This window comes from Triturus cristatus, chromosome 9, assembly GCF_964204655.1.
Source record: "Triturus cristatus chromosome 9, aTriCri1.1, whole genome shotgun sequence".
Classification (NCBI taxonomy): domain Eukaryota; kingdom Metazoa; phylum Chordata; class Amphibia; order Caudata; family Salamandridae; genus Triturus; species Triturus cristatus.
In genome coordinates, this window is record NC_140592.1 from 414,252,326 (window position 1) to 414,275,791 (window position 23,466).

Sequence of the window (23,466 nt, forward strand, 5' to 3'; positions counted from 1 at the left end):
AGAGCTGCCAAACTTCCTAGTTCCATGAAAGCTCATCCATTCTTGGCTTCTTCTTAGAATTATGGTACGTGTAGTCCTGGTTTTATAATTATAACTACAAGATTACAAGAAAAACCATTTACTGGACGAGATAAGCATTTGGCTAGGAAACTTGAGAGGTGTGACCAATATGTTTATTTACACAAACCGATTACTACTACAGCAGTAATGGAATCTGATGATAATAACTATTGGCAACAGTGTTATGTCTCGCCTTTGGGACGTATTGGCTTTGTCCAAAATGTTCACAATATGTTACTATATATACACACGGTATTCATGGAAGTAAAAACTTCAAATTTGTTAACATCTGTATACCCTCTTTGCTTTAGTGCAATTTTGTATTGTAATTGGAACTTTCTTTACTAAGTATTGGAAAACCATGACGTCTCAGCTCTCAAAGACTGAGCTATTGAGTTTTTCAAATCTTTTATGGTATAATACATATAGTGTATGAGTCGAATTTAGGTGTTGTTAGGTGTTTTGGGTGTTGGAGAGTGTTCATGATGGGACATGACTGAGAGCACAGGATCAGGGACTCAAAGCACTGCGAATCATGGGCCATAAAAGTGTTCAGATTAAAGGCTCATTCCATCTTTGGCCTCTCTCCAGTGCGCACAAAAAATGGTCACATATGTACCATTTATAATGATTAGTTCTAATTATTTACAACATACTCATTGTTGATACTCATTTATATCAAACTGCGAACAAGCACTCACAAAGCCAATAGTCGTTTCTTGTTTTATAACATTTTTTATCTGGATGCAAAGCAGGAAACTTACAGAGAGGCACCTAAATACTGGCCAGGCAGCATGCTGCGTAATGTACAGGGTTGTAGTTCACATGCTTTTTAAACCCTGTTCCTAATGATGTAGGCCATGCCCCTTTTAGAGACCCCTCCTCTTTTTCATCTCAATGAAAGCACTTTGTCCACAATAGACTTTTGCCTGCAGACACCTAAAAGCAGTCTCGTAGGCAAGACGTAACAAGCATTTACAATGCAATGGACTTGGCATTGTTAAAGTTAGAGCTATTGGCTTTTCTCATGACATTATTCTTGTTTATGTTTTTGTTTTTAAAACATTTAAAGAAACGGCATTGTTATTTACAATGTCAATAGCTTAATCACTCTCCAATGCGAGACCTATTGCATTGCACACACAGAGCCACACACACAAAGCCACCCACACACAGAGCCACCCACACATACAGAGCCACTCACATAGAGCAACCCACACACAAATAGAGCCACACACAGAGCCACCTACACACACAGAGAGTTACCCACACACAGACAGAGCCACCACGCAGAGCCACACACGCAGAGCCTCCCACACAGAGCAACCCACACAAACAGAGCCTCCCACACACACACAGAGCCTCCCACACACACATACCCACACAACACACAGCCACCCACACAACACACAGCCACCCACACACAGCCACCCACACACACACATACATACACAGAGCCACATACACACACAGTGGCTTCCACAAACCTTCCAGCACCTGTGACGAGATTAGCACTAAATCATCATTTAACAGTCTTTAAGGCACGAGAAACGAAGGAGTTAAATGCCAACATCAGAAAGAAATAACACCCACACTGCGAGCATTCACGTAATTACAAAACAAATGCTGTCAGAAGCAACCGAGCTGTCAGAGCCTATGACCATTAGGATGAGTTCAGCACCCGGCCCCGCTGGAGCAGCCGCTGAGCTGCTTGCTTCTCATGGCGTGCTGTCTGGTGGGCCTCGGGACCTAAGAGGGGAAGTGAAGGCATAGAACACTGCGCACTCTGGCAGCAGATGCCAGGGAGCACCTCCCATCAAGACTCTAGGCCATTAGAGAGGCAGACAGTTAAACGGAGGGCAGAGGGCTGAGAGCTGCAGACAGAGGGAGTGAGGCAACAGCTGGAATCCCTCACTGGGCTGGACTGCTGTGTCCGGCTCTGTCTGGCAGGAGTGCAGGAACGGCTGACATCCGTGCAGAATACAGGACAGAGGCAGGGCTGCAGCGGCGCTGTACCACAGCACCCGCTCTGCTGAATAGAGCGCAGAGACAGGGCTGCAGCAGGGATGTAACTGCATTGCACCACAACACCCGCTCTGCTGAATAGAGCGCAGAGACAGGGCTGCATAAATAAATACACACATGACCCCCCCCATGGCAGACGTGGTACACCCCACCCCTACTCCCGATGGTGCAGAGTCTGGTGACTGCCGTGGGTGGTTGGGGGTTGCCACCGACTGCTGGTCCTCGAGTGTGCTTCTGTCCACAGATCACACGGTGCGTCCGTCTGCTCCCCTCCCCCATGGGGCTGTGACCCGCTCTAGCGGACAGGCTGGCTTTTGTAGTGCCTAATCTGCATTCTCCCTGCCCTGCCGGCAGCTTCCCTGGAGGAGGAGATAGCTGGAGGAGGGGCTGGGGTGACCACCGTGCACACAGCCGGGTTCTGGGGAGGGGTCAGGGAGGCACTGGTGGCCCCAGCAGTGCATACAGCCGGGTCCTGGGGAGGAGCGCGGGGGATCAGCAGTGCATACAGCCGGGTCCAGGGGAGGAGCGTGGGGAGGGAGGGGGGGGTCAGCAGTGCATACAGCTGGGTCCTGGGAGGGAGGGAGGTGCAGCATTGCATCCAGCCTGACCAGGGGAAGGAGCCCCAGCAGTGCAGCTCCCTTGTGAACATGCGGTGACCAGGCACCGGCGGCCGGGAAGGACAGGGAGCCCCACCTCATCCGGCGCCGCCCCTGCTTGCTGGGGCTTCGTGGCACGCGTTAGAGCGGGAACTCGCACCCTGTGTGGGGAGGAGGCCACCGACCTGAACTGTGTGCCAGCTAGAGGCATCCCGGCGCTAGGTTTGACAAATCTACTGTAGATCCACCATCTCACGGGCGGAAGTGTTTTATAACAACCTCCACCTTCGAGGCAAAAGTCGATCCCAAAAAACACCATCGGCTTTCTTACACGAGTTGTCACTGAATCGAAAACGACGTTAGACGTATGCAAAGAGAATTCTTGGATTTACCAAGCTACTACGGAGCTGCGTAGAAAGAAGTGCTAATCCGATACATTAAATCATGGAAAACATCTATTTTTAAATAAAAAACACGCGTAGACTAGTAGTATCAATAGCACTTGAGTGCGGATTGCGTGTACGTTTAAGGATAATTTTACATATATTTAGACAGAGCTTTTAAATGCGGATCCAATTACCGAGAACAAAGTGAAAAAAATAAAACATTCTAAACGAAAATCACATTGCGCGTAGGAGACGCGCGTTACCATAAAAACTAAATAAAACTAATCGAATGTTTCGACGGGATACCAGACAGCTTAGCTGGGAATATGCTGAAACTAAGCTTACCTACAGACAGCGGCATGGCGGACACCGACCCCAGGACCCCGCAGGAGCTCGCCGACTTGGTAACCATGTTTCTCCGAGGTCAAGCAGAAATGCCTCGGAGAAACGCAGCAAATTTTAGGATTGGGGGGGCGTGTTTTTCTTTCTCTCCTCTTCCTATTGGCTGGAATGTTTACATTCCAGAGGAGAGAAAGAAAGTAAAAAACACGCCCCGAATCCGAAAAAGACGGGGCTTAAACGGACAGACGCCCCTCTCCTCCAATGGCTGGCCTCGGTTTAGGAAGCCAGCCAATGGAGAAGAGGGGCGGGTTTAAGCCCCGTACTAAAACATTAAATCTCGCGAGCGAGACTGCGCAAGCGCAGCCTTCGCTAGCCGAGACCTAAAAATTGTGAATCAAAACTTTGAAGTCCTTGGAGTTTATTTAAAACTTGTGGTCACAAAGAATGAGCAAATGCTTGGCCCCTCTGTGGTACTCACTCTGCAGCAACACTCAGAGGGCGGGAGCACATCAGTTGTTACATGTCAGAGGGGAAGTCATGCACTTCAGTGAAAGAAAGCCGAGGACATCACTTCCTCCACTGCGACACCCCAGGTCGTGATTGCAAGTCCCAGGAATCTTGGTGCCACCATGCCCCTTTAGAAGTGGAGCTGCACTATTTATTCACTGGAAAAATGTGTCCAAAACTTGTGCAGGTGATGTGCTCCCTAGTGAAGAACATCCGAATATCTTAAGCATCTCTGTGACTCAAACGCAAAGGGAGAAACGCAGGCATGAAAAAAAAGTGAAGCGCTGGGAGAGCAGGTGGAAGCAATACTGAGGGTCAGCTGGAATCATATGGGCAGAGGGAGCACAGGAGGGTAGAGAAAGCAACACAGAGGGTGTGGTGGAAGCAGCACTAAGGTGTGAGAGTGAGGAAGCCACATGGAGGACACAGGGAGGTAAGCAAACTAATGGATAAAGAGCAATATGGAGCATGTAGGAGAAGTAAACAGTTGAGAGAGCAACAGGAGTGGGCAGGTGGGAAGCACACAGGCATATAAGAGCGCAACATGGATATGGTAAGAAAATCACACTAGGGAGACAGCTGGGAAAACATGCACTCTCATGGAGTGTTCAAACAAAAAGAGAAAAGTAGCACTTGAAAAATGAGCAGTGAAAGGACATAAGGAATGTGCCCAAGCACAAGAAATGAAGCCCACACGCTAATGAGTAAGAATTAAGAACATAAGAATGGCAGTGAAGCCAACCAATGGTAAAAAATGGCCAGACTCTCAGCACACTGTCAGCTAACAATACATCTTGTAACATTCAGGGCATGCACAGTCTAGTATGTGGCACTTAAAAAAACAACTCATAACCTGGTAAATGTTTTCAGGGCAATGGAGGCACACCATTGTGTATCAAGATCTCAATATTTCCTTGTCACTTCCCAACAGCAATAAGCTACATTTACTCTCGCTTCCTGAAAAAAGGTCTCAAGGCTCTCAGTATTATTTGAACTTGTCCTAAAAGCATTTCCATTTTTGATAGAGATATTTTTAATAGCTACTATTCTTTTTCACAGTGTACACAATCCCAGAATGTTGCAGGATGAGGTATGATATACAAGAAATATCTGGTCCTCTCCTGATTTAGTTAGTGTAGCGAGCTGTGGCTGTAACTGCCTCCACATTCCTTAATTGTATAGCTCAGCAAGGAGTCAGTAAGGCTTGGGTAGAGTTTTAAGTTTCTGCAAATACCACATATACCCACAAGGAAACAAGTAGAGGACAAATGAGAAAGTATGCATTAGCATTAGTAGGATTGAAACCCCTTCTTCCGAGAGTCCCCGTACAAAGATGCCTTATTCATAGATGTATGCAAATTTGTATATTGACACTCCCCAATGGTTACCTCCATCAGACGGACTTCAGTCCCTTGAACCGGCCAGGAAGTGGTGATCAGCATTGCTGCATTGTACTCTAGTCTTCATTTATTTATTCATTTGAGTGAGTATGACTTGGACTGAAAAGAAGAGAGTCCAGTTCACAGCTTAGTCATTTGCACAGAGTGATGTCCCGGGCACAGAACTCTGCATCTTGGTTTTAGGTTTGCCACCCAACATCTTTCCTTATCCAATAAGCACATTTAAGTCTGAGCCAGGGTGCAAGTCCAAAAAAGTAAATATGGGACACTTATTGTTGACTTAATGCTGTGACAGTCATTTCTTAGGTCTCGCCTGAGCCAGCGCATACGCTACTCTGCAAGACATTTAGTAGGTGGGTTTTGAAAGTGCTACCCACATTTTTGTGCTGGCTACAAGCTTGAGTGCACGATGGCGTGCACGCGCACTGCTGCTCCCCGCATTCCCCACTCCCTTCTTGCCTTGCCATCTGCCTTTCCTGCGCCAGCCTTCAGCACCATCTCCGCCCCTCCCCCCGCTGCTGCGCGTGCATCCCTTGCGTGCTTTAGCGCCTCATCGCGATCACTTTCGCTTTCAGAGTGATCGCGATCACAATCACTTTCGCTTTTACGGCCGCGCGGCGTTACTTTTACCGCCGCGCGGCCAATGCTTGTTTCAGACGGACACCATCCGGTCCGCCTCAGCCTGCAAGCAATCCTCACTCAAAGTACGGCCCCTCCGGGCGGCTCGCATAGAACTCCGCCCTCTTTTTCCTAATGCTGCTATGTCCAATCTCACGCTTACCGTCTCCCCTGAAAGCTCCTCCTTCCTGTACCAACCACCTAATCTCAATAGAGCTGTCATGCCTTCCATAGACCGCAGCCGGTATTCTGCGTCTGGCTTGCTTCAAGGTCTCTTTCTCCGATCTTCACGTGTCTTGCCTATTCCCTTTCCTCCCTACTCTAGCCCAACCTGCTCAGTTTCTTGCAGTTTATGCCTCACTCTTTCAGTGCTTCTTACTTTCTCCGTGTGGCCACTTTTTTTTTCCGCTTCAACTCTTCGCAACTTCCCCCTTCGTTTTTTACACTCCCATTTCTTCTAATCTGCTTCCATATACTTTTGCTCCGCCTCTATCTCTCTCATCCCCTTTCGCCGTTACCTGAGCCCCCCCTGCACAGAGTGCACGTGCGCATTACAATTGCATGTTTTAACTGTACCACCGTCATAGGAACGCATTTGGGTAAGACTGCTCCCTTAGTGAATCTGTTTCCGCCTCAAATAGCTTTGCTGACCTAAAATTGTGATATTTATCAGCCTTAAAAAATTTCGAAGAAGGCAGACGGCGAGTTAGTTGCAAAGGACCAGCTTGCTGCCTGTTACTTGAGTTTAATCAGGGTCAGTCGGGGATAACTACAGATACAAGAAATCCAAAACAAAACTGATACAGTATAAAATGGCTCCTGCGTGATGAAGTCTACCATCGAAGTTTTGGACTATTTGTCTGTTTTCTATGTCTCTTACCATGAGGCTGTAGAAAGCAAATCAACCATTATGCTTATCGTGAAGCCTATAAAGGGACAAACCATTCCATTATGTATCAAATGCAAACAAGCATTGGCATAGCCAATAGGTCTCGCTTTTGGGACCTTGTAAGTATTTAGTTATGCAGCACAATATCCTTAGTGCAACAACACCAACTGTTGCATGGCTAAACACTTATAAGGTCCCTAATGCGAGACCTATTGGCTATGCCAATGCTTGTTACATTATGTTATGGATAATGTTGGGGAAGTTAAGGCTGCACCCAGTTCTCAGTGTCACTCAAGTTGTATAATTTCTCATGATGCCATGTGTATCAGTGGCCACCAAACATTTCTTGTGATCTGATCTAGGTTATGTAACAAGTGATGCCATTTTCTGTGAACAGATTGTCAGGTCAAAGGAGTCATTTATTTTTATATCATCACTATGCCAATTCAGAAACCCAAAAGGCGATGAGAGAAATGCTTGTAATTGCTCCGAGTACCTTTCCAACACATCGCTTTTCTGTTCACCATGCCACCTCCGGTTTGGACCCAGTCATATGCAAATCAGTCTAGATCCAACTGCAACAGGAGCAGTCAAGCCTGAACTGCCAAACCATGTCCTCCCTGAACCGAAACAAAAGCAACACAAGACCGTTTTCACCCTGATTGAAAATTTTTCATCAAGATTAACTTGGTTCCAGTGGGACATTGAGCATGAGACTCATGTCTGGGCATACCTTTGCCACTTACGGTGTTACACCAAACTAAAAAAAGGTGATGGGAGGAATACTAGCATTAAGTCTAACCACTGGCCATCGCTTAGGGTAGCACTTCTACCCATAATTCTTTTGCCCATTATGGCACCTCAATTTGGTCCCAGCCATATGCAAACCACCCTTGAACCTACTCCAACAGGAACAGTCCAGTACAAACTGCCACATCCTCCCTGATCTGGAGCACAATCATCCCAATACCTGTTTAACCCTCATCATTCAAGGGAATGTCATTATGCCAATGACCACTTTTGGAACCTTCAAAATCTGACCACAGTTTGGCCAAAGAATGCTTCAAGTATGCCTGGGCTAATCCTGTACTACCAGACCTGTCAACGCACATGGTGTCACAGTGTGTCACATGCTACTGGCTCTCTTCACATGATCTACGGTGAAAACAACCTGAGTTGGAACCCCTGCACAGAGTGTCTTTTTAGCTCCTTTGAGAACAAACCCTTTTTTCAAAAATCTATGGGCACTCCCCTTGACTGTAACATACAGGAGCAGGACTGGCACAATCATTTTACATCTATATATGGCGATCAGGAGAATCAAGGATCCTCAGGTACCACATTTGAAGTTGAGGCATACACTATGATGTTTACAGAGTTAGAAGTGGTGGAGGCCATAACCCAAATGACTAGTAACAAAGCCCCTGGACCAGAGGGTGTCCCAGCCGATCTTTTTAAATCTAATGTAATGCTTTGGTCTAAATTATTGGCCCATGTTTTTAATATGGCTTGCAAAATAGGTCTACCTAGATCATGGTCTGAGTCAGTTATTGTCCCTATTTTGAAAAAGGGTAATAGAGGGGACCCAAGCTGCTACAGACCAATATTACTCATTGATTCTGCTGTAAAGGTGCTTGGAAGGGTGGTACTCAGTAAAATCACGGCTTGGTTAACTGAATCCAATAGCCTATCAGATCAGCAATATGGATTTAGGAAAGGAAGAGTCACCACTGATCAGTGCCTTAATTTGCACCTATTAATTGGAAAGTACACCATTGCCAAGAAGGGAACACTGTACTTGGCGTTCATGGATCTTTCCTCGGCCTTTGACCGAGTGAATAGATCCAAATTATTGACTATACTCCTCAAATTAGGTGTGGATAGAAATATTGTTCATTTCCTTGCCGACTTGCATAGGGATCTGACCGCCACAGTGAGGTATGATCAAAGGGGGAACTGTACCAAGGGAATATGCATCGCTAATGGTGTTAGGCAGGGGTGTATTTTGGCCCCCCTACTCTTTATATCAGTAACCTGGATCAAGTTTTAAGGGGAAGCCAGTAAAGATATTCCGTGTGTGGGGGAGCGATTGATTCCGGCACTCCTATACACGGATGATGCTCCCCTTTTAGCGAGAACTGCGGTTGGCCTACAATGTCTTTTAACCTCCTTTGCTGCTTTTATGAAATCCCTGGATCTAAGTGTCAATTTCTCAAAATCTAATACAATGATAATTGGTTCCATGCCTAAAAGGGTCAAAACTCCATTGCGACGGTAATGTGATTACCAGGGTTACTACTTTCCCTTACCTAGGTGTTTTATTTGATGATCGAGGTACGTGGATCCCGCAATTACATGCAACGAGAAATGTATTGGCTAGATCCACATCTGCAGTTCTAAGCTATGCATGCAGGTTACGGGCTAAACCAATGCAAGCATTGTTAAATGTATATAGAGCAAAATCTACCTTCATTGCAATTTACGGCGCGGATATATGGGGTTTTAGAGAAGCAAGGGAAATTCAAGTAGTTGAGAATAAATCTTTAAGAAACTTGCTATCGGTGCCACAATCCACGCCAACATATGTAATTCACCAACAGACTGAGACAGGTTTTGTGGAGGATTTAATTGTAATAGCACCTCTCTTAAAATGGATTTCAACCTGTTTAAACCCCGAACTAGAATTAAATCGCAAAGTCATGAGAGACTGTTTGGCTCTAGATCGAGCCAGTAGTATCCCTTGGCTGTGTCATGTCAAAAGGCTGGCAGTGAAACTGGGATGGCCAGAATTATTTAATTCCCCAGACAAATTAGTAAAGGGTGATATGCAGTGGGTGAAGAAATCTTATTTATATATGGCTTTTATGGAAAGAGAAGAAAGGGAGTTGGCAAAACTAATGGTACGTGCACACCAATGGCTAAAAATGTCTTGTGCAATCGAACCTTATTTGAATGTGGTAACCAATTCTAACCACTGCTTTCTTCGGGTAAGATTCAGGCTGAACCAGTTACATTTTCTCCTTGCCGATCCTCCGGGATGGAGAAGGGTGGAGGATCTGGGAGTATGTTCATGTGACAACTTCTCCACCCAGGACACATTGCACTTTGTTTTCTTTTGCGAGCATTTTTTGCACATTCGGAAGCGTTTTATCCTCCCAGTTCTAAAGGACAAAGGATTTTCACACGTAAAACCAGCACTTATGTATTTACAGATGCTGTCCAATGTCTGGGAGATTTTTAGTATAGCGAGTTTCCTTACTGCAGCAGTTAGAATAAGGAGGAAAAAAGTGAGAGTGATTTCTATGACCTATTTACATTAATTCATTTTAACAAATCAGGGTTTTTTAATGTTGTAAACTGTTTGTCTTTGATTATTCTATGTTTATAATTAGTGTAATATTTCTGCTGCTAACTAACGGTATATCAATTTAAAATTCTGTGAATAGAATGCTTTTATGGTTTTAATTAACCGAATAAATTACTTTTTGACTTGACTTGACTTGAGCTCCTTTGAGGAGGTGGTGTACACATGTTGTTCAATGGGGAGTGGGGGGTGGGATGCAAACCCTTTGTTTTTGTTTTTAAGGGGGAATAGGGGAAGGGTAGAGTGACTCTTGGGCAGTGCTCTGCACAAAACCTCTTCCTGTTTCCCCACCCCCCCTCAGAAGCCTTCCATGCATGACAAAAGTAATGGGCTCAAGCCTACTGCCTGTAAAATCTGAGCATAACTATAACGCCTCTGAACTTTTGTTTTTTTTCAGTAAATTTCCATTTCTTTTTAAATTCTATTTCCTAACTATAACGTCCCTTTAACCTTTGTTTGTTTCAGTGAATTTCTATGTTTTAATGCTATTTCCCAAGAGTCGATGTGTGAGTGGTTATGTGGGTCTGTGAGTGGGTATGTGATTGATATTGTGAGTATGTGAATGGGTGTGTAAGTGGTTTTATGGGGTGTGAGTGGGTGTCTCAGTGGCTGGATGTGTATATGAATGGGTGTGAGAGAGGCTGGTTGGGTGTGAGTGGCTGTGTGAGTGGCTGTGTGGGTATGTGAGTGCGTGGGTGGATCTTTGATTGTGTATGTGAGTGTTTGAGTGGGTATGTGAGTAGGTGTGTGAGTGGTTGTATGCATGTCTGAGTTGCTGTCTGAGCGGCTGAAAGAGTGTGAGCGGTGTGTGAGCCTTGGTGGGGTCTGTGAGTGGGTCTGTGACTAGTTTCATGGGTCTGTGGAAGGGTGTGTGAGTAGTTTTATGGATCTCTGAATGGGTGTGTAAGTGGCTGTGTGAGTGGGTGGGTGAATGGTTGTCTGGGTTTGTGATTGGTTATGTGATTTTATGAGTCTGTGATTGGTTGTGTGATGGTTGTGTGAATGGATATGTGAGTGGCTGTGTGGTTGTATCAGTGGGTGTGTGAGGGGCTATCTGGGTATGTGAGTGTCTGCAGGGTTTGTACGTCAGCATGTGAGTGGTTGTGCGGGTCTGTGAGTGGGTATGTGGTTGATTGTGTGGGTCTGTGAATGGCTGTCTAAGCAGTTTTGTGGGTGTGTTAGTGGCTGTGTATGTGGCTGGATGGGTGTATGAGTAGGTGTGAGAAGCTGGTTGGGTGTGTGAGTGGCTGTGTGAGTAGGTGTGTGAGTGGCTGTATGTGTGTGTGTGTGAATAGGCAAGTCAGTGTCTGTGGGGATTATGAGTCGACAAGTGAATGAATTGTTGTGTGGGTCTGTGAGTGAGTATGTGATTGATTGTGTGAATCTGTGAATGGGTGTGTAAGTAGCTGTATGGGTGTGTGAGTGGGTGTGCCAGTGGCTGGATGTGTGTCTGAGTAGGTGTTTGAGTGGCTGTATGGGTGTGTGAATGGATGTGTGAGTGTCTGCTGGTTTGTGAGTTGGTGTGTGAGTGGTAGTGTGGGTCTGTGAGTGGGTATGTGATTGATTGTGTGGGTCTGTGAATAGGGGTATAAGTGGTTTTCTGGGCATGTGTGAGTGGGTGTCAGTAGCTGGTTAGTTGTGTGAGTTACTGTTTGGGTGTGTGAGAGGCTGTGTGTGTGTGAGTGGGTGTCTGAGTAGCTGTCTGGGTGTGTAAGTTATTTTCTGGGTGTATGAGTGGGTCTGCCAGTGGCTGGATTGGCAGGCAAGTGGGTGTGTGAGAGTCTGGTTGGGTATGTGAGTGGGTGTACAAGTGGCTGTGTGACTGGGTGTGTGAGAGGCTGGTTGTGTGAGTGAGTGGGTATGTAAGTGACTGGGTATGTGAGTGTGTGTCTGAAGGGTCTGTGAGTCAGTGTGTGAGTGGTTGTATGGGTGTGTGAGTGGGTATGTGATTGATTGTGTGGGTCTGTGAGTGGGTGTGTCATAGGCTGGATGAGTGTCTGTGTAGGTGTGTGAGAGGCTGGATGTGTGTGTGTGCTTGTGTGGATATTTAAGTGAGTGTGTGAGTGTGTGACTGGGTGTGTGAGTGGCTATGTGCATCTGCCCATGGGTGTTTGAGTACTTATGTGGGCATGGTAGTGGGTTTGTGAGTGACTGTATGGATGTGTGATTGGGTGTATGAGTGGTAGTGTGGTGGTATAAGAGAGTGTGTAAGTTGGTCTGTGAGTGGTTATATTTTTTTCTCTGGGTTCTGGATCTGGGATTTGCCGCAGATTTAGTCGAGGCCACGGTAAGCACCGTGACCGATTAGCAGATCCTCCCACATGGAAAAAAACATTTTGGGGCAAATTCTTGCCCATCAGGGATCCCTCACCGACCCCTGTATCACACCCATGGGGTCAGGGTACCTAAACCTTGACCCCTTTTGTCAGTTAATATTTTCAGGCCCCGGTACTGTATCTAGATATAAAACCATTAATATAATTTCCCAACAGGTTGAAAATTACTATTGTTTAAAAAAATGTTTATACATTGTTTAGTAAAGGTACAAATATTCAGGAAAAACCGTTTTTGAAACTATATGCCCCACTCAAAGATAAGTGATGTTCTATGTTAAGATGGCCGCCGCATGTAAAATGTATTAGTATGCACACTGTGGTCCTTTGCTTATTTTGTTAATCTGCTCAACATGTGACATGTTTAAATATTGAAGGCAGTCTGACCTCCATAACCATGAACAAGGTCCAGTCTTGACCAAAACGCTTTGGTAGCATTAGCTGAATAAACCATTGAAGCAAACAACAGCTGCAAGTGCTGGAGTCTTCTTGACTGAGGAAGTATTTTGATGGATCTTTAAGCGTGCAATATAGAGGTGTATGAGGGATCCGTGATTGAAAAGTAATTGCCCTAAAAGTTTGTTTTTTCCAGATCGGTGAATTTGCCGATCTGCCATGACACCCAGAGCGCCCCTGTAAAAAATCGCAGTGGATCTGTGAATTAAATCGTAAATTTTAAAAATACATCCACTCACTGACCCACTCAGATACTCATACATCTACTCACAGACACTCAGACATACACTCACAGACCTACTCACACACTTACACACTAACTTACAGACCCACTCAGATACTCATGCACCCATGCACCCACTCACAGACTCTCACTCCCACTCACAGACCCACTCAGACAGTCATTCACAGACCCACTCAGATACCCAGACACAGAGCCGCAGAACATGTACATAAAAAGTTATGAGTTTGTATAAGATGAATAACATATAAAGGTTAAACTCAACAGCAAAAGGGAAAATAAAAGGTAAGGGAGATGATGATATCAAGGAAAACCATAGTGAATAGCTAAGGAAGAATAAAAATGTATGAAGAGAAAATATAGCTATTTTATTAAGCTGTACTGAATGAATGTGTTTGGAAGTGGGTGTGGAGGATTTATTATACAATATAATTTGAAAGTATATGATTTTCACCCACACACACTCAAACACTGAGAGGGACATCAATACAATCATTAACATAATCATTTCTTCACCTATCCATCAAGTTACATACCTGTACACTTACTAATACAAAGCAAAAACCAAAGGAAATGATGGACGGAGTGTTGAACATTGCAAGCACTCACCCCCAGTCAACTGATCTGGGTTTAATCCATCACCGTTCTTTAGCCCACTCTGCCACTCCAGTTCAGACATGGCCATATGCAAATCAGTCTGACCCTGTGCCTCATGGGAACAGTCCAGCCCGAACTGCTAAGCCATGTCTTCCCTGGACCGGAAACAGGCTTCCTAGGACCGGTTTCTGGCATTTCAGCCGTATTCAGCAAGGCTTGCTTGAATCCAGTGGCAAAGTGAGCAAGGGACTCACGTCTGAGCATACCCTGCCAACTTATGGCGAACAAAGCAAAAACCAAAGGAAATGATGGGCGGAGTGTTGAACATTGCAAGCACTCACCCCCAGTCAACTGATCTGGGTTTAATCCATCACCGTTCTTTAGCCCACTCTGCCACCCCAGTTCAGACATGGCCATATGCCAATCAGTCTGAGCCTGTGCCTCATGGGAACAGTCCAGCCCGAACTGCCAAGCCATGTCTTCCCTGGACCGGAAACAAGCTTCCTAGGACCAGTTTCTGGCATTTCAGCCGTCTTCAGCCAGGCTTGCTTGAATCCAGTGGCAAAGTGAGCAAGGGCATGTCTGAACTGGGGTGGCAGAGTGGGCTAAAGAACGGTGATGGATTAAACCCAGATCAGTTGACTGGGGGTGAGTGCTTGCAATGTTCAACACTCAGTCCATCATTTCCTTTGGTTTTTGCTTTGTTCGCCATAAGTTGGCAGGGTATGCTCAGACGTGAGTCCCTTGCTCACTTTGCCACTGGATTCAAGCAAGCCTGGCTGAAGACAGCTGAAATGCCAGAAACCGGTCCTAGGAAGCTTGTTTCCGGTCCAGGGAAGACATGGCTTGGCAGTTCGGGCTGGACTGTTCCCATGAGGCACAGGGTCAGACTGATTTGCATATGGCCATGTCTGAACTGGGGTGGCAGAGAGGGCTAAAGAACGGTGATGGATTAAACCCAGATCAGTTGACTGGGGTGAGTGCTTGCAATGTTCAACACTCCGTCCATCATTTCCTTCGGTTTTTGCTTTGTTCGCCATAAGTTGGCAGGGTATGCTCAGACGTGAGTCCCTTGCTCACTTTGCCACTGGATTCAAGCAAGCCTGGCTGAAGACGGCTGAAATGCCAGAAACCGGTCCTAGGAAGCTTGTTTCCGGTCCAGGGAAGACATGGCTTGGCAGTTCGGGCTGGACTGTTCCCATGAGGCACAGGGTCAGACTGATTTGCATATGGCCATGTCTGAACTGGGGTGGCAGAGAGGGCTAAAGAACGGTGATGGATTAAACCCAGATCAGTTGACTGGGGGTGAGTGCTTGCAATGTTCAACACTCCGTCCATCATTTCCTTTGGTTTTTGCCACTTACTAATACAGCCAGTAACTAGTCCATTCATCCACTTACATACACATATACAGACCCATAGAGATAGTAAGAATTATTTAGATATGTACTCAAGTAGATACACTCCTAGTCACCCATTCAGACTAGTAGACCTTTAAACATGCATTTTGCTTGCTAATACAGAGCCTGTCTGTGTAGTCTTAACGGCAGGTCATCTTGGCATTGATAACTCCTTGCCAAGCCTTAAACTCCTCTTCTACTACATGTATGTCATCACTAAGGTAGTATGTAGGTTGGTCACACGGCATGTTGCTATGTGCTTGGAAGGTAAGACATGTACTTTCAAATATCAATTTGCTTAACCTCCTCGGTGCTCATGACGGAATGGTTCCGTAATGAGCACCAGTGCTTCTGTGCTCATGACGGAACAATTTTGTCATGTGCACAGGTGCACTAAATCCCTCTGCTGCAAACAGCAGAGGGATTTCCTTTATATTTTTGGGCCTCAGGAGGTGGGGAAGAGCTTCACCAACCTCCCAAGCCTTTTTTTCTCGATGTAATGATCGCGTGCATGGGGCGCTGACGTCATTACACTGAAAATGAAAACACATGGGAGACGCATCGTTGGAAAGGGTTGAATCCCCACTTTCCAATGGTACCCTTCCTTAGTGGATCCCTGATTGGGGATCACCCCAGGAGGGTGATCCCCAAGCACGGATCCACCCACTAGGCACCACGGAGGAGGGGAGCAGCCACTTGGGCAAGGGCCTTTACTCCTCCCATTAAAATCTGGCATAATAAATCTTTCTGCCCCCCTGGGGGCAGATGAGGCAGTTAACCCCAATCTGCCCCCGGGGTGAAAAAAGCACCCTAGACACCAGGGATTATTTTTTTATGGACCAGAGATGGGGGCTTCCCAGAAGGGGCATGCCAATGCCCCCACCCTTCCCCCCAAAAATGCAAAAGTCTTTCTACCCCCAACGAGGCAGATGGGGGCAATAGCCGCTGATCTGCCCCTGGGGGGGCAGAAAGCCCACTAGGCACCAGGGAATTTTTTTTATACGTAGGGGTAGGGGCTGCCCAGAATGGGCATGCAAATATACCCACCACATAAGAAATTGCTACAGTCTTTTTGCCCCCCTGGGAGGCAGATGGAGGGCAATAGCCCCTGATCTGTCCCCCTGGTGGGGCTGAAAGCCCTCTAGGCACCAGTGAATATTGTTTTTCAAAGTTCAGGGGTGGTGACTGCCCATAATGCCCCCACCTCCCTAAAAAATGCCACAGTCTTTCTGCCCCCTGGAGGTAGATGGGGCAGTAGCTCCTGATCTGCCTCCTGGGGGGGCAGAAATCCCACAATGCACCAGGGATTATTATTCTTTTTTATACATAGGAGTGGGGGCTGCCCAGAATGGGCATACCAATGCCCCACTATAAAAACAATTGCCACAGTCTTTCTGCCCCCCTGGAGACAGATGGGGCAATAGACCATTAACTGCCCCCGGGGCTGAAAGGCCATTAGGCACCAGGGATTACTTTTATTCAAAGTTTAGGAGTGGGGGTCGCCCAAAATGGGCATGCCAATGCCCCTATCTCCCCAAACACAGGCCAAAGTCTTTCTGCCCCCCCGGGAGGCAGATGGGGCAGTAGCCCCTGATCTGACCCCCGGGGGGCAGAGAGCCCACTAGGCACCAGGGATTCATATTCTTTTAAATAGGTAGGGGTGGGGGCTGCCCAGATTGGGCATGCCATTTCCCACACCCCAAAACAAATTGCCGCAGCCTTTCTTCTTCCCAGGGAGGTACAGGGGGGCAATAGGCCCTGATCTGGCCCCCCCCCAGGGGGGACAGAAAGCCCACTAGGCATCAGGGATATTTTTTTTTCATATGTAGAGGTGGGGGCTGGCCAGAATGGGCATGCCAAAGCCCCCTCCCTCCCAAAAATTGCCACAGGCTTTCTGCCCCCCTGGGAGGCAGATGGGGTTTACTGCCCCTTATCTGCTTTCCCAGGGGGCAGAGAGCCCACTAGGTGCCAGGGAGTATGCTGGTGTTTTATACATAGGGTTGGGGCTGCCCAGAATGGGCATACCAATGCCCCACCCCCCCAAAAAAATAGCCACAGGCTTTCAATAGCTCCCAATCTGCCCCCCCAGGGTGGCAGAAAGCCCACTAGGCACTGCCCTTTGGTGCCCCCTTGCAAAACCAGGTCATTTTGTGATAGATAGGGGGCACATGCGTTTTTTGGTCTCAGGCTTGGCGGCCATCTAGGAAAACGTACCAAACCCACACATTTCTGAAAACTAGACACCCGGATAGTGCAGGGAGGTGTGACTTGTATGGATCTCCCAAAGTTTTCCTACCCAGAATCCCTTGCAAACCTCAAATTAGCTGACAAAATCAAATGTTGCTCTCATTTCTGTGAGCGAAAGTTGTGGGATTACTGGGCTGTCACTCCTACCACCCAGCATTCCGCCAGGTCTCCCGATATAAATGGTACCTCACTTGTGTGATCGTGCCAAGCACCTGTGACAGGGAAGAGCCTAAATCATATTGTGGAGACATCAAAATTGTCTATCACAAAATGGCCTGGTTTTGCAAGGCGGGCACATGCGTTTTTGATCCTGGGCTTGGCGGCCATCTAGGGAAACCTACCAAACCCAGACTTTTCTGAAAACTAGACACCTGGGCGAGTCCAGGGCTGTGTGCGGCTTGCTTGGATCCCCCCACGTTTTCCTACCCAAAAATCCCCTGCAAACCTCAAATTTAGCTAAAAAAATCAAATTTGTATTACATTTCTGTGTGGGATCACGGGCCGGCAAAAATGTCCCACCATCCAGCATTCCCCTTGGCCTCCCGATAAAAAGGATACCTCACTTGTGTGGGTGTCCAATGCAGAATTGCCTTAAAACGTATTTTTAAAAAAGTATAGCACGTAGAGTTTGCCGGGCTATACCCTCAATCCCTATGTTTTTGGCCCATCCCAGTTATAGGGCCTTGGCCCACCCACACAAGTGATGTATCATTTTACTCGGGAGACTGAGGGGAATGCTGAGTGGTAGGACATTTGTGCTGCGGCGGTGATCCCAGACAGAAATGTGATTTGTTTAACTAAATTTGATGTTTGCAGGGGATTCTGGGTAGGAAAACATTAGGGGATCCACACAAGCCATACCTCCCTGAACTTCGAAGGGTATTTAGTTTGCAGAAATGTGTGGGTTTATTAGGTTTCCCTAGATGAACGCTGAGCCCTGGACCAAAACACAGGTGCCTCCCTTGCAAAACCAGGTCATTTTGTGATAGATAATTCTGATGTCTCCAGAATTCGTTTTGGGCCCTTCCTTGCCACAGGTACTTGGCTCACCCACAGACATGAGGTACCATTTTTATTGAGAGACCTGGGAGAATGTTGGATGGTATGAAATTTGTGTCAGCACGGTGATCCCACAACTTTTCCCAACAGAAATGTGAGAAAAATGTGATTTTTTTCAGCAAACTTTGAGGTTTGCAGGGGATTCTGGGTAGGAAAACTTTTGGGGATTCACACAAGTCACACCTCCCTGGACTCTCTACGGCATCTAGTTTTCAGAAATGCGTGGGTTTAGTAAGTTTCCCTAGATGGCTGCTGAGCCTGGGACCAAAAATGCAGGTGACCCCCTTGCACAACCAGGTCCTTTTGTGATAGATAATTTTGATGTTTCCACAATACATTTTGGGCCCTTCCCTGCCACGGGTACTCAGTCCACCCACAGAAATCAGGTACCATTTGTATCGGGAGACCTTGGGAAATGCTGGGTGGTATGAAATTTGTGTCAGCCTGGCGATCCTACAACTCTCCCACACAGAAATGTGAGAAAAATTTGATTTTTTCAGATAAATTTGAGGTTTGCAGGGGGCTCTGGGTAGGTAAAAGTTGGGGGATCCATGCAAGTCACACTTCCCTGGACTCTCCCCGGTCTCTAGTTTTCAGAAATACATGGGTTTGGTAGGTTTCCCCAGATAGCTGCCGAGCCCGGGACCAAAAATGCAGGTGCCCCCTTGCAAAACCATTGCTAAGTGGTTGCACTGGGTGGGACCATGGCACCCACACGAGAGGACGGGCCCTAGGGGATGGGTTCCCCCGGGGCCAAAATCGGCCCGGGAGGGGAGCCGCGCAACCCCCTCCCATTATTTATTATTATTATTTTTAAATAAAAAAAAGATGGCCGGGACATGGCGGAGGGGGTTCTTAAGGCCGAAATTGGCACAGGAGGTGGGGCCACATAGCTCAACTCCCCATTCAAAATAGGCCTGGCCCCCGGGGACAGAATTGGCCCAGGAACTGGGGGGCCATGCGGCCTCCCTCCCCAAATAAATAAAAAAAAAATGTTTTAAAGACCGGCATGTCACCAGAGGCCCGCCCCCTTTCACATTGACTCTGCAAATGCGCCTCCTGGCACACTTCTGGTTGGGGGATGAAGTCCCGTTGGATGATGCTGGTCCTTGGGGACCACCAAGCCCTCCTGTTACCTCCTGTAAGGCCCACAGAGCGTAATTGCAGAGAGGACTTCAGAGGCCATGCCTCTGTTCTCCACCTCTCTGGCGCACTGCTGGTTGGGGGATGAAGTACCCTTGGCCCCAGAGGGTACTTGGGGGACAACAAGCCCTCCTGTTACTTCCAGTAAGTCCCACAGAGCACGATTGCTAAGAGGATTCCTAAGGCCATGTCCCATCCACCACTGTGCAAACACACCTCCTGGTGCACTTCTGGTTGGGGGATGAAGTCACCTTGGCTCTAGAGTGTCCTTGTGGGCAACAAACCCTCCTGTTACCTGCAGTCAGTCCCACACAGTGGAATTGCTGAGAGGGGTTCAGAGGCCACGCCCCCTTTACCCACAACTCAGCAAAAATGCCTCCTGGTGCAATGCTGGTTGGGGGATGTAGTCCTCTTGGATGCTGAGGGTTATTGAGGGCCCAGAAGCCCTACTGTTACTTCCTGTAAGTCCAACATAGCAGGATTCCTGATAGCTGATCGGAGGCCCACCCCCTTTCTCCACCACTCTGCAAATGCGATTACTAGTTAAAAAAATAGGAATTCACAGAAAAAAACAACGGTTACAGGGACATTATAGTTAGGGAATAGATTTTGAAAAACCTTAGAAATTCGCTTAAAAGCCAAAGGTCACAGGGTCATTATCATTAGCAAATAGAATTTAAAAAACCTAAATTCACTAAAAAACAAAGGTTAAAGGAATGTTATAGCTAAGCTCAGATTTTCGTACAAAACCAATGAAATTCAGCAGTTATAGTTACCTGAGGTATAGCTATAACGTACGCCCCAGCAATGCAGTGCTTATGACATCAAATATTACACTCATGACATGGTCAGTGACATCACTGATGACATCACAAATTACATCACTGATTAATTCACTTATGACATCATCCACAGAACCACTCACATACCCACTCACACCCCCATGTAACCTCTCATATGCCCACTCACACACCCATACAACCACTCACATACTCATTCACAGACACATACCAGTACTCACACACCCTTATACTAATATTCTGGGGGGCTGCTGCTCTCCTTGCTGCTCCCACAGCCCTTTTGTAACAGGTTGGTTGTGCCGCTTTCCAAATTGGCGAACCACAAAGCAGGATAAATTTGCAAATTAGCCCACGAAGGGGACCTTGGAAAGCTCCTTGCTGGGAGTTGTGAATTATAAATGAGTGGCTCCAGCTGCTCTTTCTTATGTTTTTTCCATCTTTCATTTTATTTTTGGGTGCCCAGTTCCACCTGTTGTGCCCACTTCTCATTTCATTGTTGGGGCTGCAGCTGGATCCCCGCATTCAGCTCCACAAAGGTTAAAGGAAAATTATAGTTAGGTGTTAAAACGAGATACAAAAAATTCAAACTAAAAATAACACTAATATTCATAAGTTATAGTCTACTGAGCTACCTATAACTTGAGCCCCACAATGTAATGCTTATGAGCTCATGTATGCCCCGGGTGCAGTAGGAAAGCCAGTGTCTCGAGGACTCTGGTGCAAGGAAGGGAATGGGCCCGGGCAGCTGTTTGAAATATAAAACAAGCATTGGCATAGCCAATGGGTCTCACCTTTGGGACCTTATAAGTGTTTAGTTATCCAGCACAATATCCTTGGTGAAACAACATCAAGTGTTGCATGGCTAAACACTTATAAGGTCCCAAAGTCGTGGCCTATTGGCTATGCCAAAGCTTGTTTTGAGTAAGTGGCTCGTGCAGGTATGCCACTGTGAGGTAGAGATGTTGCAAGTGCTTTTACAGGAGCCCCTGTGATATTGTGCCTCTTCAAAATGTATCTTGGGTCTGGTTTAATACTTCTAGCCCCTATTACCATCTTCTCGCACCCAATGCATCCTTAAATGTCCCATGTACAGCTGGGGTTGCACTCCTATTACCCCTGCCCTCCAGTGACACTTACCTGTCATGGTTGGTGGTGATGGTGGTGGATGTGGTGGTGGTGGTGGTGGATGTGGTGATGGTGGACATGGTGGTGGTGGACGTGGTGGAGGAGGTGGATGTGGTGGTGGTGGTGGACATGGTGGTGGTGGAGGACATGGTGGTGGTGGACGTGGTGGTGGATGTGGTGGTGGATGTGGTGGCCATGGTGGTGGTGGATGTGGTGGACATGGTGGTGGTGGACGTGGTGGTGGACATGGTGGTGGTGGATGTGGTGGTGGATGTGGTGGTGGTAGACATGGTGGTGGTGTTTGATGTGGTGGAGGTGGTGGTGGTGGATGTGGTGGTGGTGGACATGGTGGTGGTGGATGTGGTCATGGACATAGTGGTGGTGGTGGATGTGGTGGTGGTGGTGGATGTGGGAGACATGGTGGCAGACGTGGTGGACATGGTGGTGGTAGACGTGGTCATGGTGGACATGGTGGTGGATGTGATGGTGGTGGTGGACGTGGTGGTGGTGGTAGATGTGGTGGTGGTGGATGTGGTGGATGTGGTGGACGTGGTGTTGGTGGACATGGTGGTGGTGGATGTGGTGGTGGTGGACGTGGTGGTGGTGGTGGATGTGGTGGTGGATGTGGTGGTGGTGGATGTGTTGGTGGTGGATGTGGTGGTGGTAGACGTGGTGGTGGACGTGGTGGTGGTGGATGTGGTGATAGAGGTGGAGGACATGGTGGTGGTGGACGTGGTGTATGTGTTGGTGGTGGATGTGGTGGTGGTGGATGTGGTGGGGGTGGTGTATGTGTTGGTGGTGGACGTGGTGATGGATGTGGTGGTGGTGGATGTAGTGGTGGATGTGGTGGTGGATGTGGTGGTGGACCTGATGGTGGAGGTGGTGGTGGACATGATGAACATGGTGGTGGTGGTGAATGTGGTGGTGGACATGGTGGACATGGTGGTGGTCGTGGACGTGGTGGTGGTGGTGGACGTGGTGCTGGTGGACGTGGTGGTGGACGTGGTGATGGTGGATGTGGTGGTGGATGTGGTGGTGGACCTGATGGTGGAGGTGGTGGTGGACATGGTGGACATGGTGGACATGGTGGTGGTGGTGGACGTGGTGGACATGGTGGTGGTCGTGGATGTGGTGGTGGTGGTGGACATGGTGCTGGTGGACGTGGTGGTGGATGTGATGGTGGTGGTGGACGTGATAGTGGTGGTGGATGTGGTGGACGTGGTGGTTGTGGACGTGGTGGTGGATGTGTTGGTGGTGGACGTGGTGGTGGTGGTGGACGTGGTGGTGGTGGACATCGTGGTGGTGGATGTGGTGGTGGTGGTGGAGGACGTGGTTGTGGTGTACATGGTGGTCGTGGATGTGGTTGTGGACATGGTGGTGGTGGACATGGGGGTCATGGTGGTGGATGTGTTAGATGTGGTGGTTGTTAGACGTGGTGGTGGTGGACGTGGTGGTGGTGGACGTGGTGGATGTGGTTGTGGACATGGTGGTGGTGGTGGTGGACGTGGTGGTGGACATGGTGGTGGTGGACATGGTGGTGGTGGTGTACGTGGTGGTGGTGGACATGGTGTTGGTCGTGGACATGGTGGTGGTGGATGTGGTGGTGGACGTGGTGGTGGATGTGGTGGACGTGGTGGTGAACATGGTGGTGGTGGACGTGGTGGTGGTGGATGTGGTGGTGGTGGACATGGTGGTGGTAGCCATGGTGGTGGTGGTGGTGGACGTGGTGGTGGTGGGCGTGGTGGACATGGTGGACGTGGTGGTGGTGGACATGGTGGTGTTGGTGTACGTGTTGGTGGTGGTGGTGGACATGGTGGTGGTGGTGGATGTGGTGGTGATGGATGTGGTGGTGGACATGGTGGATGTGGTGGTGAATGT

At 47.7% G+C, this 23,466-nt stretch overlaps 1 pseudogene; it reads right to left on the reverse strand.

Moving 5' to 3' along the window:
- Positions 1-16,719: 16,719 nt before the first annotated feature.
- On the reverse strand, positions 16,720-16,828 carry LOC146798066 (small nucleolar RNA SNORA17; annotated as a pseudogene).
- Positions 16,829-23,466: the final 6,638 nt, after the last annotated feature.